At 43.9% G+C, this 27,763-nt stretch overlaps 1 protein-coding gene across 5 annotated transcripts in view; it reads right to left on the reverse strand.

Annotated features, from left to right (window-relative positions):
- Positions 1-27,763, reverse strand: part of frmpd3 (FERM and PDZ domain containing 3) — a 129,260-nt gene that overhangs the window by 79,342 nt on the left and 22,155 nt on the right. For 2 of the 5 annotated variants that reach the window (XM_057328758.1, XM_057328759.1), the window contains exon 2: positions 1,513-1,649. The exons of the other annotated variants lie outside the window; for them this stretch is intronic. The gene's annotated coding sequence lies outside the window, so the exon portion shown is untranslated. The remainder of the gene's footprint in view (positions 1-1,512; positions 1,650-27,763) is intronic. 5 annotated transcript variants of the gene reach the window in all.

Consider the following 27,763-nt stretch of genomic DNA (forward strand, 5'->3'; position numbering starts at 1 on the left):
AGCACAAGGCTGGATGTGTCCGTTTGAAGATGCACGGTTTGGTTGACGCATTGCTGATAAAGGCACACTTTTGTACCTTCATCCTTCAGAAAAGAGCTGTCGTACACAAAAACAACTGACCGAAGCTGAGAGACACTTCCCTGTCACACAGACCCATCCACACTTCAGTTTTAACATAAATAACCCTGAAATATCCCAGTGTCTTCTGGAGATCAAATGATAAACCTTAAAAGGTGTTATTAAAGAAAAATTTCAAATGCCACAGATGGATATGCCTCATTAGCTAAACTCAAAAACATTAGACACAAATCGTTCTAATTCATTTCAGGTTCGGGTGCTGCTGTCAATAAACATTAATTGATAAAGTTTCATTTGGAGAATTCGTTACATCTTCAACCTTCAGTTCTGACGAGTTGCATCGCTGCAGATCATTAAAACAGATAACAGACACATTAAAGAAGAAAACGGATTCATACTCTCCAAGTCACTTTGGAGATAGCACAACCCTTTGTCTTTTGAAAAGGACTTTTACATAAATGTTTCATTAAATCTCAACATCACAGCTCTGCTTCAGTGTCCAGAACAATATGTGGTTTCATTAATGAATTAAGTGTCAAGGTAATGAATGCTCATTGCTTTGAAAGCAGATGGTGGGCTTGTTCCTTTATTGAGGTTCTTCAATGATGAATATTCAGCTATTACTCAGACTGTAGGTTTTATCTTACAGTCAACATGAAATGTATTCGCAACATTTTACTTTTGACAGAATTTTCCCACCAACAACATCAAAGCCACCACACATACTGATGAAAAAATGTGTTATTTATTTGGTTTATTATATGCCTGATGTCAGCATTGATCATTGTGATCGAGTGTCTGGAGGTACAGCACATATTAACGTTTCTAAAGACAAACAATATTCTATCTGCAGAATAATTTGATCAATTGTGCACAGCGTGCACAATTGATAACTATGATAACAGCGTGGCATTTTAATTGCTCCCCGAGTTGGACACCAATAAACTTTCACACTGAATCTGACTGAGGTTCTCTTGAACAGGGGTTTTCAAAGTTTATTATGTCAAGGACCCCCAAATATGATGAACATTATGTGAAGGACACTCATCCGTAAATACATAATCCAACTATTTTTGTATGTGCAGTATAAAGAAACATGTTTGATAAATAAGTGTGATATTCTAAAAGCAATGTACAGTTAGAGTAATGTTGAATGTATAAACTGAAAGAGGAGACTTTTCAAATTTATTTTACGGTATTATTTTACTGTATTTATTTTATTTTACTGTATTGACTTTCATAGTTTTTTCATGACAGCTTTATAAAGAACATTCAAAATAGTATGCATGAAGCAAATAAAGACGACATGAACACGTAGAAACAAATATATACACTTTTTTCTCAAAAAATATTCTGGGGACCCCTTAGAACCTTCTGGAGGACCCCGGGGGTCCCCGGACCCCAGTTTGAAAACCCCTGCTCTAGAACACTTACGTTTCGCAAAAGACGCCGTGTTGAACTGTTTCAGTCTGGTGTTTGAGAGAGACAGGAGCATCAGAGGGGCTTTTCCACTCATATCCTCCGTGAACTCAGTAACACTTAACACCCGCTGCGCTGCTTTCAGACTCACTCTGTAGAATAAGAATAAAAGTTTAATGCAGAGCAGAGGAAGACGAGTTTGGTTCGGCAGAATTCAATCTATTAAGGTCCTCGGGATATTTCTGTCTTGCGTTTGATTTTCAGACATCAGCCGAGACATCATCACGCTTTCATCTAAAACCAACTGCTGAAGAGCTGAGCATCAACAGTCAGCTCTCACACGACTGATGTACAGTTTCACCAGATACTTTATTAATATCACGGGAGTAACAACCATCAAATCTCACTATATTACATGTTTGGTTCCTGCTAGGTGATCTCAGAGTGCAGTTGCGGCTGGTCAATAGAGGGCGCAGGGGCAACGCCCCCGCCAATTATCCAGAGAAGAAGACTGTCAAACAACTTAAGGGCCGTTTCTCAATATGTGTCCTTGTCTGTACTTGTGTCCTTGTGAAACGTCATCAGAAGCAACCCAAGTACTGTTCCAAATCAAAGTTCACATCTAGTTCACAGTTCAAATCCCCGGATGTGTTCTTTCTCCGCCCCTTTTATCGAGGTCGCATAGGGAGGTGACTTGTGCGGACTTGATACAGGCCATAACCCAGAATTCAGTTCGCTCCAACTGACGTTCCATAATGGCGGAAGAGAGAACGCACAACTGTAATACATTTGTAAATACTATTGTTATTATTTCACGAAATGTAGTTTTTGAGGCGAGAGTATAGTTGTTTAGACTTCAAATCTGGCGTTGAATTATAAGGTTAGCCAATATTCAAAAATTTCTTCAGATGATTTCGGAGGCGGGAGATCCCGGGTAGTCAGCGGTTATGTACCTGCCGAGGCCAGCCCTACCTCGGTAAGTGCTCTTGAAATATACTGCTGCCAATAGCGTTGCTGTAGTGGTTCCATTTTGATTGATTAATTGATTCTTTTACTTCTTTTACTTTCCTTTTTTTCTGTGTCTAATTTTTCCTCTTAATGTCCAACACTTTCCCACCACCATCTTTCCCGCTTTTTTTATTTGAATTGAAAACGAGAAGAGTCCGTAGTTTGATATTCAATTTTATTTCAAACGAAATTAATATAATCAGAGTAGGCAAATATTGCCTGAACCACATATTAATGTTTAATAGTTTTAAAATACAAAAGAGGCAGCTGTATAATATCGTATTACACACGTTTTGCTAATTACATTTAATATGTACATTAAAAATAAAAAACGAAAAGATATACAATGACGCTGATTGAAGCATGAGGTGCTGAGCTGCGCTATCAAGTATGCTGCTGTTCCATTTGTAAAATAACTGGACTTGCCTGTTACGTCTTCGGGAGTTCATTCTTCTGAGTCGAACTTGCCAAGTCCGATCTTGGAAGGACGCAAGTCCGGACTCTGCGAACTTGATATTGAGAACGGCCAAGTTCAACAGATAGTATGCATCGATGTCACTTTCCCACGTGAACACGCTGGGACACGCCCCTCTTGAGCGCTAAGACACGTTCCCCTGAGTGGTAAAACGCCCAGCAAAATGGCTGAGGAGAATAGGAGAAACAAAGACCTAAACCACGCAATTATTTGCTGAAATTACAAGCAGCTGAACTCAACAGTGATCCTTACTACTTGCCTATGACTTACATAGGAATCAAGTGTTCCTAGTGGACACTGAAATGTTGCACGGAATTGCGTTTCCTGATATTGTAAGCAGTCATTTTGCTGAATGTCTTGCCCCTCACGGGGGCGCGCTCTAGTGTGCTCGCGTGGTAAAGTGACGACAGGTCCATACCCTCTATTATAACTTGCTAAATCATTTTGAATAATAAGATTCACACTATTCACCCGGTAGTTGTGTAAGCATTCTTTAAAAATATATAATTTAAAATAGTATTTGTTCATTTCTGATACATATTCTACGTGCGGGGCGCCGGACAAATGACTATGCTTGTTGGACTTGATGCGGCGCCGCAAGATCCGACAGGCGGATGACATCAAAGTACCGCGAGAGCGATTCGAAAAACGATAAATAGTTTGCTTTCGAATCGCTCTCGCGGTACTTTGATGTCATCCGCTTGTCGGATCTTGCGGCGCCGCATCAAGTCGAACAAGCCTACTGTTTAAGTAGGTACTAGTGATGCGCGGATGGCGGTTATATCCGTGGGTCAGGTGGGTCGGGTAATAAAAAATACATTATGAATAATTGCGGGTGGGTCGCGGGTGGATGAGATCAGTCATCAATGATACAAATATTAACTACATTTCTCTAAAATACGAATGTGTTTTATTTGCATTTTTCATCAGGCAGACGCTAATCTGCACTCATTTAAAAGAAATACGCGCGTGGCGGCGGTAGAGGGGGGTCCATTTCTTAAAGCAGAAAATGGAGGCAAATCAGATCCGAGAGAAAATTAAAAAGGGAGAATTAAAAACAAAACAAAAGGAAGGAAGGAAGGAAAGAAAGAAAGAAAGAAAGAAAGAAAGAAAGAAAGAAAGAAAGAAAGAAAGAAAGAAAGAAAAGAAAAGTGCCATGTGGGAGCATTTTAGCGAAGTGGTTAACAAGGATTAATCAAGTGCTGGGTATGTAATATGCAAGGACTGTGAGGGCTAGACCATTTTCGTGTGTGTTTGTGTGTTGCAGTGACAGAAACGGCGATATTCAAAGGCTATAGGGAGTAAAGCCTGTGTTTATTTTATTAAGAAAATGTAGGCTAATCTGGCCAAAGACAAACTTTTGTTTTATAAATAAATGTTCATTTAAAAGCATCTTACGATCACCGTATTATTTTACTATCAGAGATTGGCACATTAGTTCTAACATCACTGAATCTGATAACATCATGCTTAAAACAAAGAATTAGAGTAATTAAATTGACGATCGGGTGCGGATATCTATATCAGAGAAAATTATATTTCCCTTTCTGTCGGTCTCTCGACGTTGTGTCGAACCGACAGATGGGGTTCGTCCCTGAGAACCAATCGCTTCCGACTACTTAGAAAAGGCCAATGAAAATTGGCAAATGAAATTTGCATGCCGGACTCCGCCCCGGACATCCGGGTATAAAAGGGAGATGGCGTGCATCATTCATTCACCTTTTGTTCTTCGGAGCCTTCGCTGATGAAGTGCAACTCTTGCTACTTAGCAAATTCTACATTGCCGGTTCTACAACGTGGTGCAGCGGACTGTCCCTTCCTGCAGCGACTTCCCCTGGGCGTCTCGGCGGTTCCAGAGGTGTTCGAGCTGCAGACGGTGAATCACCGTCTGCATTCTAAAAGAGCTAATTTCTCCAGCGTGGCATGTCCCGCTGTTCTCGTGGGTGCGGTGTCCTCATCGAGGATGGGGACAAACACGATGTCTGTGTCAGGTGTTTGGGGTCCAACACGCTGAGACAGCCTTCGTGGACTCATCTTGCCCGCACTGCAGATGGTCATAGAGACGTTGCGGTCACGGGTGGCTGTTTTCTCCCGAGAATCAGCCACCACCTCGCATGCTTCCCGGGCTGTGACGAGGATGGCTAAGGCCATTCCGTTCGCCAAGGCGAGCGGCGAGGGTGATATGGGGGTTTCTGCGAGCGCTAATCCGTCAGCCAAGTGCTCGCGGACCGCTCGCACCCCGTCTCGCTCGCCTCATCGTTCCCTAGCTGGCGGTGCCACACCGTCAGCGTCCTCCTTCACGCAGTCGGACACGATGTGTGATGATGATGAGATGTCCATCGCAGCATCGGAGAGCGAATTGCTGGCATCCGATCCCGACGACTCTCTGCAGCTCCCCTCCAAGGGGGGACGAGCTCAGGAGGAGGCGGCTGTCGAGATGTCGGCCATGCTTTCCCGGGCCGCCGTGTGCATTGGGTTAGAGTGTACTCCGGTGCCTCTCCCCCAGCGCTCACGGTTGGAAACGTGGTTCTTGGGCTCTGAGCGCGACTCCAAGCCGCGCCCAACCCCGGTTCCATTCTTCCCGGAGGTGCATGAGGAACTGACGAAGACGTGGAATGCCCCCTTCTCAGCGCGTACACGTCAGACCGGTTCCGTCGCTCTCTCTTCCCTCGATGGTGGGGCGGCTAGGGGTTAAGTCGACGTGCCCGAGGTGGAACGTGCAGTCGCGGTGCACCTGTGCCCGCAGGCGGCGTCCACCTGGAGAGGTCGACCGAAACTCCCGTCCAAGGCATGTAGGACTTCGGCATCGCTGGTGTCGAAGGCCTACACTGCCGCGGGCCAAGCTGCCTCCTCTCTCCACGCCATGGCCATCCTGCAGGTCCATCAGGCCAAGGCGTTGAAAGAGATCCACGAGGGTAAGACCGACCTGGGGTTAATGCAGGAACTCTGCACCGCCACCGACCTCGCTCTAAGGGCGACCAAGGTGGTCGGGCGATGTCCACCATGGTGGTCCAGGAGAGGCATCTCTGGCTCAACCTTGCGCAGATGAGCGACGCCGAGAAAGTCCGCTTTCTCGACGCGCCCATTGCTCAGGATGGGCTGTTTGGTGGCAGTTCTCGACGGTGAAGAAGCAGACGGAGGCGATTAGCCATATTCTTCCCCGCCGGGACTCGGCCGCCCATAGGCCTTCGAGTTCCCGTGCGGCCTCTGCTCCGCAGCAGCCCCGGCCCCCTTCGAAGCCAGCTCCGGTTCCAGCGCTCCCTACCCAGGCGGCACCCCGGAAAAGGGCGAGACCACCACCCCGTCAACAACCTTCGAGGAAGAAGCGTTCCTGACGGGAAGACCCCAGGGAGGTTAACACCATCGGGCCCGATTCCAGCCATGTCATCACTGGACGGTCGATCTGGGACAGGTTCCTGCCCTGTTCCAACATCAGCCCACGGGGGCCTAGCGCCCACTTTTTCACAAAAACAGTTTTCTATCTCCCTGGGTGTTCTTCACAGCCGCTCTCACCCTCTGTCAGACGGTATTTGGCCACTCAACGTTGCGTCTTGGCGAGGCGCAACATCGAATGTATTTTGCAGCCCTCAGCACTCTCAAATCGACAGTGCGGGGACCTGCATCGCCAGGCAGGCAAACCAGCAGAGCCAGTCTTCTTCCCGGGGGCTCTCCGGCGAGAGACCCGCACTGCCAGCCATCGAACCACCCCCCGGGGGGTCGATGAAGCAGATCGTTCCCTTAGTCCCCCTGTCATGGTCCCTGGGAGTTTGGCTCAAGCTTCCCACAGCTGAGGTGGCTGAGAAGGACGATCCGTCTCGGCTACGCGATCCAGTTTGCCAGAAACCCGCCCAAGTTTCAGGGCATCCTCGTCACCTCGGTCAGAGGCCGGGATGCTCCCGTACTACGGAGCGAGGTCGCCACCCTTCTGGCGAAGGGTGCGATCGAGTCCGTCCCCTTAGCCGAGATGTCCAAGGGGTTTTACAGCCCTTACTTCATCGTCCCCAAAAAAGGCGGGGGGGGTGCGCCCCATCCTAGATCTGCGTACCCTGAACAGACACCTGCACAAGCTGCCATTCAGGATGCTCACGCAGAAGCGCATCCTGGCATCTGTCAGATGTCAAGATAGATTCATGGCAATCGACCTGAAGGACGCTTACTTTCATGTCTTGATTCTCCCTCATCATCGCCCGTTCCTACGGTTCGCTTTCGAGGGTCAGGCATATTAGTACAGAGTCCCCCCCTTCGGTCTGTCTCTGTCTCCACGAGTCTTTACGAAGATTGTGGAGGCCGCCCTCTCTCCCCTCAGAGAGAAACTCAACTATCTCGACGACTGGCTTATCTTGGCTCACTCGCGAGATCTGTTGTGTGCACACAGGGACCTGGTGCTCCGGCACCTAGATCGATTGGGACTACAGGTCAACCAAGAGAAGACCATGCTCTCCCCCGTGCAGAGCATCCTCTATCTTGGTATGGAACTCAACTCTGTCACCATGACAGCGCGACTGTCCGCAGTACGCGCCCAGTCGGTGTTGAACTGCCTGGATCATTTCACGCAGTCGGCGGTTCCCCTGAAACTATTTCAGAGGCTCCTGGGACACATGGCATCCTCGGCGGCGGTGATACCCCTCGGGTTGATGCACATGAGGCCGCTTCAACACTGGCTCCTGAGTCGAGTTCCCTGGAGAGCGTGGCACACCGGCAGCAGGCAGATGGTGATTACGCCTCGCTGCCGACGCACCCTAACCCTGTGGTCTTCCATGGCCTTCCTTCGGGCAGGGGTACCCCTAGGGCAGGTTACGAGGCATGTCGTGGTGACAACAGACGCCTCCCTGCAGGGTTGGGGTGCAGTGTGCAACGGGCACGCAGTGTCGGGGCTTTGGACGGGCCCCCGCCTGCGCTGGCATATCAATTGCCTATAGTTGTGGGCTGTGCTACTTGCACTGAAGAGGCTGCAGCCTCTCGTGCAGGGCAAGCACGTGCTGGTCCGGTCGGACAGCACTACTGCAGTAGCGTATATCAATCGTCAGGGTGGCGTTCGCTCACTGCAGTTAACACGACTCGCCCGACGCCTCCTCCGGTGGAGTCAGCAGGTGATCCGCTCCCTGCGTGCCACGTATATCCCAGGCGACCTGAACCAGACAGCCGACGCGCTCTCTCGTCAGTCTACGCCTCGCGGAGAGTGGCGACTCCACCCCCGCGCAGTCCAGCTCATTTGGGTGCAGTTCGGGCAGGCCCAGGTAGACCTGTTTGCCTCCCTCGAAACCACCCATTGCCCGCTTTGGTACTCTCTGACCGAGGGACCCCTCGGCACGGATGCCCTAGCGCACAGCTGGCCGCGGGACAAGCGGAAGTACGCCTTCCCCCTAGTGAGCCTCATTGCACAGACCCTGTGCAAGGTCAGGGAAGAGGAGCATCAAGTGTTACTCGTTGCGCCACACTGGCCCAACCGGTCTTGGTTCTCGGAGCTAATGCTCTTGACGACAGCTCCCCCCTGGCCGATTCCCCTGACGAAGGACCTGCTTTCCCAGGGGGAGGGCATGTTATGGCATCCCAGGCCAGACCTCTGGAACCTCCATGTCTGGCCACTGAACGGGACGAGGAGATCCTGAGTGGTCTGCCCCCAGCGGTGGTAGAAACCATTTCTCAGGCTAGGGCACCTGCCACTAGGCGACTGTACGCCTACAAGTGGCGCCTCTTCTCGACCTGGTGTGCTTCTCGAGGAGAAGACCCAAGGAGTTGTGCGATCGGGTCCGTGCTGTCCTTCCTACAAGAGAGACTCGAGACTAACCTCTCCCCCTCCACACTGAAAGTGTATGTAGCCACCATTGCTGCTCATCACAACTCAGTTGCTGGAAAGTCTCTAGGACAGCACGACCTGGTCATTAGATTCCTAAGGGGTGCGAGGAGGCATAACCCGCCTCGTCCGCACTCCATACCCTCTTGGGACCTGGATGTAGCCCTGACAGGTCTCACCAGGCCCCCCTTCGAGCCCCTAGGGGATGCCTCTCTTCCTCATCTTACGATGAAGACGGTTCTCCTTTTGGCGCTCGCTTCCATCAAGAGGGTAGGGGATCTACAGGCTTTCTCCGTGTCCCCTGACTGCCTAGAATTCGGACCCAGGGATTCTCACGTTATCCTGAGACCTCGGCCCGGCTACGTGCCCAAGGTTCCCACCACTCCCTTTCGGGACCAGGTGGTGAACTTACAGGCGCTCCCCACTGGGGAGGAAGACCCAACCCCGTCCGTGTTGTGTCCAGTACGCGCGCTGCACCTCTACTTAGACCGCACACAGAGCTTCAGGAGCTCGGATCAGCTCTTTGTCTGTTTCGGGGGTCAGCAACAGGGGAGAGCTGTCTCCAAGCAGAGGTTGGCCCACTGGATTGTGGACGCTGTAAAGGCAGTTTACCAATCCCTAAATCGCCCGTGCTCCCTAGGAGTGAGGGCCCACTCCACTCGGGGTGTTGCCTCCTCTTGGGCTTTGGCACGGGGGGCCTCTCTCGCAGACATTTGCAGAGCTGCAGGTTGGGCTACACCCAACACCTTCGCAAGGTTTTACAACCTCCGCGTAGAGCCGGTGTCAGCCCGCGTCCTGCATGGCCACATGTAGGACCGGCAACTGGTAGGGTGTACGCCTGTGCGGTTCATTTCCCCCTCTCTCGAGTGGGTCAGTATACCGCTTCAGCCTCCATTCTTTCCCCACTGGGCGAAGAACAGGCACTCCATCCATCACTAAGCAAGCACCCTCTGGGGCGGGCTGGGCAGAGCAGCCCTGCCCCTTAGGCCGGGTATCTCCGGAGTTATTCGCTACATAGCTCTAACCGGGCCTAGTGCTACCAGACGTTGCAACCCCCCAGTCGGGCGGTTCCGTCTGATGTATCCTCATGCTGGTTCCCACCTTGGTAACCCATGACCTCCCCAGGTGGACCTCCACTTCGCGGTTTACTCTTCAGCCGCACTTTCTTCCCATGAGTTCTCCCCTATCGGTGAGACCATGTGGTATCTCTACTAGACTCCTCCCTGCGGTAGGAAGTGGTCTCTGTAGCGCATCCCCCACTTGAGGAAGTAGCGCTTACCCAGTGCCTTACGGTTCCGGGCGGCTTCTCGCTGTTAGAGAAACAAGGCCGCCACATGTGAGGCCGAAGGTAGGGGCCTTCCCACCTTTCAAGAAAGCTCTGGGACCCCCTACCTACCCACTGGTAGGTTACATTTTCGCGGTAGCGTTCACGACTGACACGCCCAGGCCAGTCACCGTCGCTTCGTTGAGATTGTGACAGGGCACAGTGTTATGGCGTTTTCCATTGGAACCCCATCTGTCGGTTCGACACAACGTCGAGAGACCGACAGAAAGGGAACGTCTCGGTTACGTTTGTAACCTCGGTTCCCTGATGGGGGGAACGAGACGTTGTGTCCTCTTGCCACAACACGTGCTGTCCTCTGCAGCAGTCGTGAGAGGTCTCAGGCTCCTCAGAACTAAGGTGAATGAATGAGGCATGCCGTCTCCCTTTTATACCCGGATGTCCGGGGCGGAGTCCAGCATGCAAATTTCATTTGCCAATTTTCATTGGCCTTTTCTAAGTAGTCGGAAGCGATTGGTTCTCAGGGACGAACCCCATCTGTCGGTTCGACACAACGTCTCGTTCCCTTCATCAGGGAACCGAGGTTACAAACGTAACCGAGACGATTTACACTAGTAAAATTTAGTAAATTGTAAGGTTAGGCTTAGGGTTATGTTTTAAAGCTTTATATACAGTATATTATATATGGATGGCCAACCAAAACACCACACAGAGTTACTCTCTCTATGGTCATTATTAACAATTCTAGAGTTTCCTGAACACTCCATACACTACAGTGCATTGGTAAACTGTAGAAAATACTGTATTATGCCTTAATATTTACTGTTTTGCAGTTAAAAACACTGTAGCATCTAGGTATTTTACTACAGTTTATTATAATATCAAAGAATATGGCAATATTTATTTAATTTGGACTGGCACCTATTACTGTTAATAAACACCATGCTTTGATACCTTCAACTTTAAGGTAAGCAGTGATTATATGTTTACATCACATGTCAAATGGTTTGTTGCGCCCCCCCCTCAAAAAAAATGTGCATCAGCCGCCACTGATAGCTTTATACTAATATTTAAGGGATGTTTAACTTTGGGGTTGGTGTAGTTTTTAATAAATCAGGTCTTCCTGTAAATGTAACATGTTATAATGTAAAATCTTGGTTCACCTGTTTCTTTGATGGTAATGAGTATCTCAGTGACGATTAAGTTTTGCATGAAAATCTTTTAGAGGGAAAAGAAGCAAACAGAGAGATGTTATGCAATCATTGCTTTGGTGTGGTAATAAATGCAAGTCTGAACATGTACTAAGCTGCTCAGTAAGTAACATTATTAACCGTAATGTTATTTAATCATATTAGTGAACTACCCACTGCTACTTAGTGTTCCACGCTGAGCACTGCCATTAGGAATTTACTTTTTGGCCAAAAATTGATTGGATTTTCTGGCTCATTTTGGTGCTGGGTGCTTTACTAGTGCTTGTCATCAAAATATAACAAGTTATAAATCAAATCACCCACAAGTATGTGTTATAGAGCACCTGGAATGTGTTACTTGAAATGATTGTTTTTATCTGGCCAGTCATGTCCATCATGACCCTTTAGGGCCCGTTTGTATTATTAGAGCACAGCGTCCAGCATCAAATTATTGTGTGTTCGGACTTCTATAGAGGGTACAATGCATGTGACGTCACTTTCCCACATGAACACCATGTGAACACGCCAAAACATGCTCCCTTGAGTGGCAAAGCACTCAAAAATGGCTGCATACAATATCACAAAACGCAATTCCGTGCAATATATCAGTGTCCAAGGACACCTGGTTCCTTTGTAAGTCGTAAGGATCACCGTCGAGTCCAACTGTTTTTAATTTCAGCAAATAATTGCCTGTTTTACTCCCGATTTCTTTGTTTCTCCTATTGTAAGCAGCCATTTTGCTGCGTGTTTTACCACTCAAGGGAGCGGGTCCTAGCACTCAAGGGGGCGTGTCCCGGTGTGGTCACATGGGAAAGTCACGATAATGCATACCCTCTAGTTGCTTTCAAACTGAAGAAACGTTTTCCAAATTTTTATAACTATTGGAGGAAGTACCCACTGTTTTGGCATGTTTACACCATGCAGGAACTGGGAATGATTTTAGTTAAAGGAACGACTTTTAGAGGGACTAAATTGATTTTTGAATTCTGCGCTTTACCCCGCTGTCAGCCAGTTTACGTCACTTCAAAGTTCATACTACTGGTGCAAATGCAACAAGGAAAATGTAGTTCTGGGAGGATTGCTTTGGTTCCTATTTGATTCACATAAGGCATGAAAAATTGTGGTTTGGTTTTTACTTGACAGACATTATGTTGTTTTCTCATTATACTGGTTACATTTAAGCCTTAATGTACTGTATATGTTCAAGAGCTGTTGTTGTCACGCTACATTGGGTTCTTGATATTTTGATGACCGAATAAAACTTCCTCCAACACAGAAATGAAAACTTTTATCTGACTACCCTTCACTAAACAAATGCAAAAGCACATACTTTGATCTTGTTAATATGGGATGAAATGATTCAGGTTGTGAGGTTGGATGGAGGTTCTGAGGTTAATGGGTGAAAGCACACAGCTCAGGTTCCTTCTGTGAACATCCCAGCAGTTAATGAGCTTTTGGTTATCAGCTATCAAACAGACTTTCCTGAACACCAAAGGTGTAAATCAGAAAGCAATTGTGTTAAATTTACCACAAATGATTCACAACAGAAGTCCCCCGGACACCGCTCATCGGATGGAGTTATTTTACTTCAATCGTGTATGCTCTTCAAGATCTGACCTTCCATTATTCCTGCTACATGTTCACAATACCAAAATCCCTCTACAAAAGAAATGTTGCACTAACAACTATACTGTATACAATTTCAACCACATTTGAATTCAACTTTAATGATAGCTTTGGTTTAACCCTTTCACACATAGCAGTTACTACACATTGATAGAAAAAAGGTGCTACACGGTGCCATATAAGATGACCTGTTTGGTTCCATAAAGAACTTTTAAAGATCAGGTATCATGCCATGTCATGCATTCTGACTTCTTTACACAGTTAAACGTGCTGGCTTCTCATGCTTAACACGGTCAACTTGTTCAAAAACGAGTTGGACGTATGACGTAGTATTTCTGTGCTTGATACACTACCCCAGCACTCCAACTTGTTTCGGAAAGTTTTTTTATAATTCTGGATCCCTGTGTCGTCAAAGGGATCCTATTCCTTTTATTGGCCATTACCCCAGAAAAGCAGAGCAAGGCGAAAGAAAGATCCCGCCCACGAACGAGACCTGCTTACCATCAAGATTATCTGTGCTGCTTCAGCTCTATACTCTTGCAATACTGAAGTTTAGGTGTGTCTGTTTGTTCATGGCATTTCAGTGATGGATGTTATATAAACGATGGATATAATGCTGGATTTGGAGATGGTTTGAAACTGATAGATGGTGCGGTCCCAGTTAGTGTTGCGCGGTAAACCGGTTCTGGAAATTTACCGGTACATGTTAGATTTCAAACGGTTCAATACCAGAATTTTGCTTGATTCGGTACTTGAAACGCTGCTGTTCCAAAGTTCACCGCTATGCGGCAGTATGCCACAGAACTGACGCAGAAGCGGCAACATTGAAGAACAAGATGAATTGCTCTACAAACACTTTTGCGACCATTTAAACTGAGACACTGTGAGTGATTTATTACAAATTCGGCTCTTTCTACTTTTGCTAAGAGATCTTTAGATTGTTTTACAGTGTAACGTATATTCTACATGCTGCCATGCGTCTGTACATCCCCATTCAACGGCATACATAGCATATATGACTTTATCTCTGTTCCAGACATCTCAGTTATTCCACTCATCATCGTGAAGTTCTCTTTCACGTCTTGTATATGTTCTTATACTGTCAAATACACACGTTATGTCAAAAACACAAAAGATTCACATAAGCACAGTCCGCTGTGTTTTAAATGTACTATATCCTCATCAAAAAAAGAATTTGCCTTAAAGTGACAGTAACCTAATAAATCTGCGTCACTTATTAAAGATAAAATGAAACTTTTGTCAGTCATTGCATATTTATTTTAAATATGTGCAGTGTTTTATTTTTATTGATCATTCAGTTTTCATCTTGAATGCTACTGTTAAATATACCTGAAACATTTATTTGTTGTTCAAAATTGTATTGTTCATATTTGTGGGATTATGATGATAAGTCTATACAACCAAAGCATTTTTCAGTAATACAGTGTAAAAATGTAAAAATAAAATTGTGCAATATAAAAATAATATATAAAATATGCATTGAAGCAGTTACAGCAGTTTCATGCAGTCTTAATATTTTTTCAAATAATTTATTTTGGGGCTGGTTATTGATCACCTATGGTACTGATGTGGTACCGAAATTACCGGTATTAGATTCTGGTACCATACCGAAGCCAAAATTTTGGTATCGAGCCAACCCTAGTCCCAGTGCTAAAAGATGCCGGACATGAACTGCACGAGGTAAGTCAAACTAAGTCATATGTCTGTGTTTTGTTGGCAATCGGCGCGTACGTGCATAATGTACAAAACACGAAGGATGATGTATTGTGTGCTCGTGCTGTAATCCGTCCCCCCTGCTCACTCGTCTTTTTCCGGAAATAATCGTACAGCTGTATCTCTTTTATGAATTTCATCAAACTAAATACTCTTCGAAAATACGACGTATGCAATACTACTGTATAGGCACTCAAGATTAATATGAGATTGGCAGAAACTGCCTGTGATACGCAATCTTTAACATACACAAAATCTTTCTGTTGCACACAGGGTTCTTTATACTGGAATACGTTTCTACAGACAATACAGGTCCTCAAATGGCAGAATGGCAGAGTCAGTTCTTGTGTATACTGTACATGTTTGGATGACCTAAAGTTGCCCATCAACATAGGCTACAGGATAAAATCCTGACTGAGGTTGAGTTGTTTATGGTTTTAACCCATTGATTAGGGATTTTGTTTGTAATGCTGATGATAAACAGTATAAAATGCTTGTTAAAATTAGCTCATTTTATGGTGTTTTAATGACACAAATGGAACATGGAAACAGCTTATCATTTTATGCCTAATAACATTTGTTCAAATCTTACAATGACAAAAAATCCATTTGCTACATTCCAAATCTTTTAAGTAAGGGATATGTGACTGGTTGTTATTTCAGAATAAACCAAGACAGGGTGATTAGGTCTTGTTTCACACTGAATATTTACATTTACATTTAGGCGACTTACAGAGAGTTCAGGGAGCAATAAGCGATATGTCATACAGGAGCAATAACACAACAGGTGCTAATACAAAGTTACTAGTTTCAACAAAAGCCAGAACAATACCTGTTGAGAGAAAGAGAGAGGGTTAGTGTGTTTTCCGTCAAGGATTCACAGAAGAGATGGGTTTGAAGTCGTTTTTTGAATGTTGTGAGCGATGGGGTTGACCGGACCGAGTTAGGAAGAATGTTCCACCAGGAAGGAGTTGTGAAGGAGAAAGAGCGGTAGAGCCATTTACTGCCCTTATGAGAAGGCAGTACAAGACGCCGCTGGTTTGCTGAACGCAGGGATCTTGATGGGGTGTAGGAGGTTGTGAAAGTATGCCGGTGCAGATCCAGTGATAGTCCTGTAGGCAAGCATTAGTGACTTGAATCTGATACGAGCTTCAACCGGTAGCCAGTGGAGAGAGATGAAAAGGGGTGTCACATGAGCCCTTTTGGGCTGTGGGAAGACGAGGAGTGCTGCTGCGTTCTGAACCAGCTGGAGTGGTTTGATAGCCTTTGCAGGAAAACCAGCAAGGAGAGCATGCAGTAGTCCAATCTTGAGATTACCAGGGCCTGGATAAGGAGTTGTGAGATAGGGTCTAACCTTTCTGAAGGGGTTTCATTTGCAATAACAACAAGTTGTGTCAGGTTTCTGTGTTGTCTTTTAATAGTGTGATGTCTTTTATTTTGAAATTGTGTTTTGTAGTTCTTGTCTTTGGTTGTTGTAGTCTTTTCATGTTACTCCACCCTAATTGTGTTCCTTGTTACCCTTGTCTTTTTTATGAAAATATAGCAGTCTTTATTTTAATATAGCTTTGTTTGTGTCTTACATCTGTTGATGGGTTTATTGGTTTACAAGTCAAGTCTTTATAGTTATTTGTTTTATTAAACTGTGCATGGGTTCCATTCAAGATGAATTAAGTGTTTTTAAGACAAGCTGGATGTACATTATCCTGTTTATTACATGACTTGCCTCATGAGTAAATGATTTCAAATTAATATTTTGTGTTCAATATTTGATTAGCTCATATTTAACAAATATCCATTTTCAAATCCATTTTCCTAAAATAAAAAATGACCGTAAGCCAAGACACAATGTTCAGATTAGACGAACATGCAATTTGGTTTCATCATTTTAAAAATCGCTGCTGTCCTTCCGTAACCATGTATCTCCATATTTTTTGATTTTCATTTTTTGTTATGAATCAGTATTATTAGTCACTTCTTATGTTTATCATTAGGACTGCGCCATCTATCAGTTTCAAACCATCTCCAAATCCAGCGTTATATCCACCGTTTATATAACATTCATCACCCAAATGCAGTGAACAAACAAACACAGCTGAACTTTGCGAACATAGTGCTCTCTCTCTCTCCTTTACACAAGTGAAGTGATGTGTGTGCATGCTCCTTCTCCCGCTCTCCTTGGTTGATGCGTGGGCGTGCTTTTCCGGGAAAATTGTCCAATTAGGGACTACGAAAAGTTACGAAACAGATTTTCTTGTTCGAAAAAACTTTCAGAAATCTATACGAACGCTGGGGGAGTGTATCGAGCACAGAAATACTATTTCATACGTCCAACTAGTTTTTTGACAAGTTGACCGTGTATGAGAAGCCAGCCTGTTTTACATTGTAAATAAATCAGAATGCATGAGACACCGTTGCACATCCCCCCTTTAAACTTGTTGTTGTTCATGAGACACGTGATGTTAATTTCTAACAGAACTTGTTGTTCTTATGAATTATTTAAGGCAGATAAATTTACAGTTACAATAAATTCAATGACACATTGTGTTTCTTACACAAACCTATTAAAGCTTTTGTGTTATTTTAAAGGCTGATACTAAAAAAACTGTGTCGTGTGAATATCTGAACATACATTTTTGCTCTATTTATTTATCCCGCACACAATTGTGTTTTGTTTGTTTTGGTTGTTTTATTGAAGTACACTGATGATGGTCACATTTTGAAATCATTGAAGAATTAAATATTATTTTCACTGTCAGCTCATTATAAGTTATAATGAGTTACACGCAGCTGAAGGGGAATAAATTATCATCACACATCCTTAAACACTATTACAGTACATCCTCCAACATTATCACCATATCCTGTTTATAATTTTACAATCACAATTGCGCTTGATTGTGAAGTTTAGTTTAGAAAATCACAGTTTTTTTTCACACAGTGTTTTTTTCACTCTGAATATGTCCCACTATTGTCATGGCTCTGCTTCCTTAGTCATGTTTTTCTTGGTCCTGTAGCAGAGTCATGGCAAAGTCTTTGGTTATGTGTGGAGAGAAACATATTATTGTCCGTTTGACAGTAATATACGTTCTCTCCAGTGTCTTGTCATTGGCCCCATTCCTCTCGTTTCCTCGTTATCCTTCCCTAAGTGTTTAATGTACCACACCTGCCCCATGTCGTTATCCCTCGTTTGTCTTCCCTTTATATACCCTCATGTTTCTTTGTCCTGGGCTCATGGATTGTTCTAATGTACCGTGTATTGTGTTCATGCCTGTCGTCTTGATTCCGTGCCTTGTCCAGTGTTCCTGTTTCCAGCCTTGTCCTTGTTCCGTGAGTCTTGTGGTCTACCCTGTTGTGTTTTTGATTTAAGACGTTTGGTCGTGTCCTTTAGTTTGGTTTATTTGTCTTGTTTTCATTTTGCCCCCTCGTGGGAAGTCTTTTATTTCAAGTTTGTTTCTTAGTTTAGTTCCTGTTTTATACCCCCTCGTGGGTTTTGTTTTGTGTGTTTTTGTAAATAAATATTTTCTGTTAACAGAAAATATTTATTTACAAAAACACACAAAACAAAACCCACGAGGGGGTATAAAACAGGAACTAAACTAAGAAACAAACTTGAAATAAAAGACTTCCCACGAGGGGGCAAAATGAAAACAAGACAAATAAACCAAACTAAAGGACACGACCAAACGTCTTAAATCAAAAACACAACAGGGTAGACCACAAGACTCACGGAACAAGGACAAGGCTGGAAACAGGAACACTGGACAAGGCACGGAATCAAGACGACAGGCATGAACACAATACACGGTACATTAGAACAATCCATGAGCCCAGGACAAAGAAACATGAGGGTATATAAAGGGAAGACAAACGAGGGATAACGACATGGGGCAGGTGTGGTACATTAAACACTTAGGGAAGGATAACGAGGAAACGAGAGGAATGGGGCCAATGACAAGACACTGGAGAGAACGTATATTACTGTCAGACGGACAATAATATGTTTCTCTCAACACATAACCAAAGACTTTGTCATGGCTCTGCTACAGGACCAAGAAAAACATGACTAAGGAAGCAGAGCCATGACAGAAGCCCCCCCTTTAATGAGCACCTCCAGGTGCTCACCAAGGGGTAGACGGACGAGACAGGGCAGACTGAGACAAAGACAAAAACCAGACAAACATGGTGAACATGACAAGGGGTAGACAGGACAACAAGACTACAGGACTGGGGTGGCATAACAAAAATAACAAACATGGGAGGGGGGGCAAAACAAGATTCATAGGGGGCAGTCCAGGGGTGGGGAATAGCCCAGTCCCCGGCTGCGCTCGAGGGCGCTGAGTCCTAGGGGACTTAGGAGGAGTCCTGGGGGAACAGTCTTTGACCCTGGGAGTCTCCCAGGGGCCGGCTGGACAGGGCTTGACGCCGGCTGGAAGGCCGGCTGGACAGGGCTTGACGCCGGCTGGAAGGCCGGCTGGACAGGGCTTGACGCCGGCTGGAAGGCCGGCTGGCAGGGCTTGACGCCGGCTGGAAGGCCGGCTGGACAGGGCTTGACGCCGGCTGAAGGCCGGCTGGAAGGGCTTGACGCCGGCTGGAAGGCGGCTGGACAGGGCTTGATGCCGGCTGGAAGGCCGGCTGGACAGGGCTTGACGCCGGCTGGACCGGCTGACGCGGTGGAAGCCGGCTGGACAGGCTTGACGGCCGCTGGAAGGCCGGCTGGACAGGCTTGACGCCGGCTGGAAGGCCGGCTGGACAGGGCTTGACGCCGGCTGGAAGGGGCTGAGAGGCTTGACGCCGGCTGGAAGGCCGGCTGGACAGGGTTGACGCCGGCTGGAAGGCCGGCTCGGTACGCCGGCTGGATGGCCGGACTGGTCCGCGGACTGGTCGCCGGTTGGGATTCGCCGGACTGGTCGCCGGCTGATCGCCGGACTGGTCGCCGGCTGGATCGCCGGACTGGTCGCCGGCTGGATCACCAGGACTGGACACAGACTAGACACAGGACTGGACACAAGACTAGGACCAGGACTGGACACAAGACTAGACACAGGACTGGACACAAGACTAGACACAGGACTGGACACAAGACTAGACACAGGACTGGACACAAGACTAGACACAGGACTGGACACAGGACTGGACACAAGACTAGACACAAGACTAGACACAAGACTAGACACAGGACTGGACACCGGCTGCACCGGACTGGATCCCGGCTGCACCGGACTGGACGCCGGTTGCACCGGACTGGACGCCGGCTGAATCACCGGACTGGACGCCGGCTTGATCACCGGACTGGACGCAGGGCTGGACACCTGACTAGACACCGGGCTGGACGCCGGCTGCACCGGCATCTGCTTCCCCCTCCTCGGCTTCTTCTTCCTGGACCGGCCCACAGGACATGTGGCCGGTTGCAGGGAAGCGGTGGGAGGCCCGAAATACTCCGCACCGGAGGAGTCGGACGGGGAGTCCCACGACTCCCTTCGTAGGCGCCGTCCACGGAGACTAGCCGGTGGTGGAGAGGCTGCAGGGATTGAGGCAGACGGAGAGGTGATGCCCACGACTCCGATCTGGATGGCACGATCCTCCGGGATCACGGGCAGTGGGGAAGAAAGACTGGGCTGGACTGAGACCCTGGGCTCCGGCCGATTCATGGCGTACCTGATCATGTCCGTGAAGCCCAGCGGTCTCAGCATCTTAATTTCTGCCCGTGACAGCGGTTCGTTCAGACCGCCGTTGAACATTGCCATCTGCTCCACCTCATCATGGACCATCTCCCCTGCAGTCTCGAAGAATCGATCAGCGAACTCCAAGACATCGGAGTAGCCCTGTCGCAGACCGCAGAGGAGATGGGCCTGCCTGGATCGCCTAGCCTCCATCTTGCCTGCTGGGTTCAAAGATGGCTCGTGGATTCTGTCACGATAACCCCTTCACTGCCGTTGCCTGCATCTGGGTTCTTCATCCACGCTCAATCGTGACAACTATATTCAGATATTTGCTATGAATCTTTTCACTATGAATAAATGCTCTGCTAGGATGATTGGATCTTTTTCAGATTGGCAACTGCCTTTTATGAGATGACAATATGAATATATAGACAGTATGAAGATAATGATCATGAGAATCATCTCCAAATGCACATCTAACGGGATTGTTCAACTCAAAAAATACGACTTATTTTGTATTTCACAGAAGAAATAATCACAAAGAATGTTCATGTTGATCGCTGACAACAGTCTGCACACAAAACAGTAAAAACTTTTTCAGAGTACTAACAAGCACATGGGTAATCATGAGTTTTTTATTGATTTTAAATTTGCCATCTCATGTCAAATTAAAACAAAAACTGTCTGTTTCGCATGTCCATCAGGTATCTGGTCCTGTGTTTCTCAAAAACCATCAGACAAACATATTTTCCCACAGACACAGGGCTGACTGCAGGATTACACTGGCTGTCAATCTTCTAAAATAACACCATGAAGTACCATATGTTGTCAATATTCCAGATCTTCTGAAGCCACACGACATTTACATTGTTACATTGTTCCTCTGTGCATCAGCTTCTCAAATTCGCACTTGTCCAATTCAAACAAACAGTTACGCCACATTCAATTAAGAGACACATAAGAACCAGTAGTGTTTGATGTCTCTTGACATACTGTAACCGTAACATTTTAAACCAAACCAACGATCAAAGCCTTCAGAGTCATATGGTCTACTTTTGGTGCTTATATGCTTGAACATTCTCCACAATTTTATTTTTGAATTCCATTGAAAAAACGAATAAAAGTGAGTAGTAAGAGGATATTACATTTTTGAGTCAACTATTTCTGTTTAAATATATAATACATGTTTGAAAGTGAAAGTGAAAAAAGTTTGTCATTAAATATTCATTACCACTAAAATATGTTTACCACAACAAAATATTTTAAGTTTTTCAGAATTAAAGTTCTACTTATAATTAAATCAGTCAAACATTTAAAAAAAATCTGTATTAGTTTGCATGCCTGTCAGATTATGACCATACAAAATGTTTTTATATGATACAGTTTAAATACAATTCAAAAAAATTTCTAAATAATTCCCATAAATTCCTGTAAATTCCCATCAATTTCTGATAAATTTCGAATTTGAAATATTTCCGAAGTTCCCATGTAAAGTTTCAGAACATTTACCGGGAATTTTCCACCCCTTTGCAACCTTAGTCATGGTTGACCATGTGTACATTTTATGGTATTCTTAGTAAGACTTGAATGCATGGTATATTACCAGGGGTTAAATTGGGATTTGTTATGTGCCGGAGGTCTGTGGGGGATTTGGAGGGGTATGTATACCAATCGTATAAACTTATTAATTGACAAACTGTAACATATAAGCTGAGAGAGAGAGCCCTTTGGTATGAACAACAATAAGCTGATCAAACTCATTCTAGATGCTACATGTGATAAGAATAAAATCTTTCTGTAGGCCTGCGCCCTTTCCTTCTGTCAATATCAAATATCTTCATTTATTAATGTCCACAGAGTTGTATGTATGACCTGTGTATTTCCAGATATAGAAGAAGTCGTAATTATTTTAGGTGGTGGCTAACCAACATCTTATCTCACCCCAAACCCTAAAATCACACCCGCAAAGGCTAATTTAGCTAAAAACGCGAGTTTCACGAGGTGGCAAAGCAACGATAAATGGCTTCCCTAACCCCGCCCCTAAACCTAATGTCACATGTAAAGTGAAATCATTACAAAACATACACATGAAACAGGAATTCACACGAAGAAGCCACCTTGTAAAATAGCTATGAATTCCCATCAGATTGCGTTGATATATATTTATACACATGGGAGATACCGCGTATTAAAATATGTTAGACTGAAAGTCATGCTCGTTGGTGTCACGAACAAGAATGAATAGATTCCAGTTTGTGACAATTTCACGAATTCCCTTGAGACTGTGTTGGGGGGAGCAGTGCGAGACAATTTGTGCTAGGGCTCTGCCCCTGACGGCCCCGGCCCAATTTAACCCCTGTCCCCCTGCTCATTTCATTGTAGACTAAATCTTAATTTAGCATGTTAATGTCCAGCAGACAGTGGATGGAAAAGAACTTGAACACTCAACTGAAATTTCAACAACTTCCCGAAGGTCAAAGCTCTTATTAACCGTCATCATTTCCCTTTTACACCTTACCGAAATCTCTTCAGGCGCATATTTATTAGAAGCTGCTCCAACCGGTCTGGAAATAAAATGCATGTCTCTTACAATTCAAAACGTGTCGTGGAAAGGCGATCGTGTTTACACATGCGTATTTTCAATAGCAGATTGCAATTTCATGGAATTATCCGAGTGTATTATGTTTCGAGATGCAACCTGGATGACAAAAATCATGAAGTTCTGTAAGCTATTGATGTGCAGTAATTATCTGTGCCACAGATTTTAATATCTTACCGCGTCGGGAGGGTTACGCAGGTATTATTTTCATGCAGCTGTAGGCTGTCCATTTTATTCAAACTGACAAGTTATCTGTGATTACTGAGGTGAGGCACCGTTCTAAAAGTGCTTTGACAGATCCAGCAACTACCCCTGACAGCAAGCCAGTGATGTGCAAAAGCCTTTTCCTCTGTGCGAGAGTGTGTGAGGATGAGATAGAGAGCAAACACACTCAGGAGTGCCGGCTGTGCGTGTAACGGAATGTTGCTGAAACTCTGAAGATCACGCAGCAGTTACCAGAATCAAGAAACCTTCAGTCAGAGCGTATAACCTCATGCCCCTGTCCACACATCATGTGAAATTACTCGAGAGGAATGACCAGGCGGTTTTTAAAACATTTATCATATAAGACCTTGAAATTCTCCTTTTTTGACTTCGTCTAGCTGTATCAGACGTCTTTCCTGACTGCAACTGGTAGAGCCAGTTGCAGTAAACATGATGTTAAAAAGTAATTAATTTATGCTGCATTTAATGGGGAACAGCAGTATTTTTGCCGACAGGGCTGAGAGTGCGCTAACATTAGTAGCCTATTAACGTTAGCTTAAGAAGTTATAACATGGTGACAAAAATACACACAGAAATGTTTAAATTGTATTATTGTAACTATGGATAGGCATTTGTGAGTATTGTGTGTGTGCGTGTGTGCGCGTGAGATCCGCCTCCGAAATAGAAAACAGAGGACACAGACAGCACGAACGGCTAATGTTAATGACATTCGTTTGAATGTGAACAAACACGCATGTGAACACGACAGTATATATGGATCCGTCATTCTGCTAGTTTGGTGCCAAGAATGTTTTAAATTATTAAAATTTTAGAAATTACCTACTTATAATTTTGTTTAAATCATACACTGGAGTTTAATATTTATTAATGTAGTTAATATTTATGTGTTTTACTTAAAAGTACAATACAGTTTAGTGGTTCACGCAACGTGTTTATTGATGTAATACACTTCATTGCTAATTTACTTTGTGTTTTTTTAATTTGAAATAAACCATGAAAAAAACTATCGGTAATTAATCGTTATCGGTAGGTACTGACCACCTTAGTTATCGTTATCGGCAAAATCCAATATCGGTCGAGTCATTAACAGTATACATTACGACACAGCTAATGTGAAACATGTCCACAATGTGTGTTTACAATGCAAGGACACGTGTGTGAAGCCAGTCACTACAGAACCACAAAACCAGTCTTAAGTAGCACGGGAACATTTTTAGTAAAAGACAAAAATACATTGTGTGGGTCAAAATTATCGATTTTTCTTTTATGCCAAAAATCATTAGGATATTAAGTAAAGATCATGTTCCATGAAGATATTTTGTAAATTTCCTACCTTAAATATATAAAAACTTTATTTTTGTGAGTGGATGGTCTGCCACAGTGCCCCTGATTAACAACTTCAAAGGCAATTTTCTCCATATTTTGATTTTTTTGCGCTCTCAGATTCCTGAGTTTTAAACGGTTGTATCTCAGCCAGATATTGTCTAACAACTCATGTATCTATGGAACGTTTATTTATTCAGCTTTCGGATTATGTAAAAATCTCAATTTCGAAAAATTGACCCATAAGACTGGTTTTGTTGTCCAGGGTCACATTTATTCAAATCACCATCACATCAGGTTAAAAATGGTTGCAAGAATATGCATCAACATATTTTATGATGGCTTAATTACCCTACTTTCTGGTACCGGGTTTTCAGTTTGTTCTGCTTCATTTATTCCTTACAAAAATCTATTTCATGGGACAAAAACTGTTTTTAGGATGGCTGTAATGTGTTTGCAGTGCAGTACACTGGCAGCTTTGAAGTGCACTAGGTTCATTTCAATGAGAAAACATCTCTCCATCTGTCAGAGCTCATGAAAATCTCTTCAATGAAAGCTGAATAACACTATGCAAAATGACGTCGTCTCTGACCGCTGTAGCTGGAACGGAGGAGGCTGTAGTGAAGAGGAGGGGAAGCTTTCTTTTCTTTTCTTTTCTTTTCTTTTCTTTTTTGCTTCCTCAGCATTTTTTATTGTCACATTTTCTGCCTCTCCTGCTTTCATAAACCCCGTAGGGCTGTAAAATCTGTGAAGGTTATATAGGTTGTAGTCAGCATGGCCCGGTGATGTCTTTTATCATATTGCTGTTGCCATCATTTATAAAAGCATATAAAAGCAATAAGCTGCTCAAGGCTGTGTGTTACACTGCTTTTACCACAAGTGAGCCATGTTCTGGTCATCTGTGCAGTGCTAAAATCACTGTAATGAACAGCCTTGACATGCTTTTCCTCAAATAAATTGCTGGAAAATATTCTAGCGACATAGTTTTTCTTTATTAAATGTCAACAAATTCACAATGGACTCTCTATTGTTAAAGTAAACCAAACAAAAATGGTAATACTAGTGACAATTTTATCATCTAGTGGGTATTGACAAGTTCCTATATTAGGATTTGAAGAATTGTATGTTAATTAGTGTGAAATATTCTAATATTTACATTATTTACATCACATGAGTCATTTGCATTAGGGCAAAAACAGCATTAACATAATGCAACACATTCTGCATCTGTAGCTGTGCTTGGTGTCTGATTTTTAAATTGTGAAATGTAACTTTACATCTCATGAAATATACTGTCATATCACTCGGCTGTACTGGAACCATGGCATATTCATATCTAATGATTCTAAATGCCACCTCCCTGTAAACTGACATATTTGTTGCTTTGGTCTCCATCTCTCATTGCTTATGACCAACAGTTGGTAGTTGGCAATGTTTCATCGCAAGCACCTGGCGACTGGCAGGCTAATGGGAAGACGGGCCACATCGGGGGGCGGGACACATGAGCAGGTCTCAGGGCTGACAGGTGTTTGTGGGGAAAAACAATTAAACCTGCGTCTGGTGTATGGACCCCACCAAAATAGCCTCTTCATAAACAGCTGTTTCATTCATTCAATCACAGTGGGCTTTGAAGTGTGAGAAATGATTAGAAATTCAAAACAAATCAGTTATCAAAAGCTCAGGAATTCAAATGTATTCTTTTACTGTATGTAGTACATTGAAATATATGATTCATGAATCGCCATGAATTTTTTATGACTTGAAAGGAGTGATAAATTCTTTAATGCCACACAATTTTGATAGTGTCTTATGATGGACGTCTTATGATTTTAAGATTTATTTAAGAGTCCATGTCCCATGTGGTTAAACATTTCACTGGTATTGATGTTATTTTAGCTACGCGATACTGAATATATTTCTACTGTAGTTATTATCACAGAGGATTCTCCTCATATTTGAACATATAACGCTTACTCTCAGGTCTCAGGTGCTTTGTAAAATATATATACAGTATATAATAGGCTTCTAGTATTGTCCCCAAGTCACTTATAGAGTAGTCTTATGTTTTTCACAAAGTCTGGTCCACATGACAGCCTTTTTTCTGGCTAAGAACCACCCGTGTAAGCAGAAATAAAAATCTGAGCATCCTCAGTTATTAATTTTCACATGTTGTTTATGGGCTGGGCTATCTGAAACAAATAATAATGGACTGTCTATGAAAACAAGAATTCATATAACTGTGCAGCAATCTCTGAGAGAATATAATATACCATAAAAAAAATAGTTACAATAATAAGGCAATCTACCACAAGCACGTTTTTGAGTTAACTCAACAAACAGAGACTGAAGTCCCCCCAACTTAAAAAAAATGATGTTTAAGTCATAGTTGTCACAACATAGTCAAGTTTACCTAATGAACCACAGAACAAAATATTTTATTTTGTTGGCTGAACATAAATAGAGAATACAGAATAGAGATTGGTTATTTAAAAATAAACAAATGTATTAGTCTTTTACTAGAATTGGACATGTTTTATCCATCAAATAGACCAAAACTCATCAAATAACTGTGTAACAGTTTGTGTTGAGTGCATTTATACCGGTAATGCCGTTGTGTCATGCACTTACACCTCAACATTGAACACACAAACCTCAACCATGGTAACAAAAACCATCATTCATTAAAAAAACCCTCTAAACTCAACAGATAACTAACAGTAACAACGATATTAAAGCTTTTATTAAGTCAGCAAGAACTAAAACCCTAATCTTTCAAAGAAAAACAAATAAGAATCAGAATCATTGGGAGCTTTATTACCAAGTATGTTTACACACAAGGAATTTGACTTGGCGACATGAGCTTAGTGCAGAAGAGAGTGTAAACATGGTGCAAACATAGTGCAAAGAGATGAAATATACATTAAGAAAATGAAAAAAAAAAGAAATATAATAACAATAATGCACTATATACAAAAGTGAAAAAAATAGACATAAAACAACATATAACTCTACAATGCACAGTTTCCAGATGCTATGTGCGAGTGTGCAATGTGATGGACAGTATGTTGTAAGAGCTTTTAATTGTTCACACTTAGTATAGCCTGCTGGAAATAATTGAACATGCTGCAATGCATCTTGGGAACTTTCAAACTCTTGCAATATTGTTTGTTCAGAATACTCTGTTTTGTAAGTTGGGCAAACTTTCTGACGCAACTTGGCCAAACACTTAAGAATCTAAGTCCAGTGAACAAAATAATCTTTGTTTGAAACATGGGCTACTTTTGCTTAGTATATGCAAAACAATAATTTAACTTCTTTAACTAAGAATTCTATGTTCAAGTTACTTATTT

This window comes from Triplophysa rosa, unplaced genomic scaffold (genome assembly GCF_024868665.1).
Source record: "Triplophysa rosa unplaced genomic scaffold, Trosa_1v2 scaffold7_ERROPOS2016172, whole genome shotgun sequence".
NCBI lineage: Eukaryota > Metazoa > Chordata > Actinopteri > Cypriniformes > Nemacheilidae > Triplophysa > Triplophysa rosa.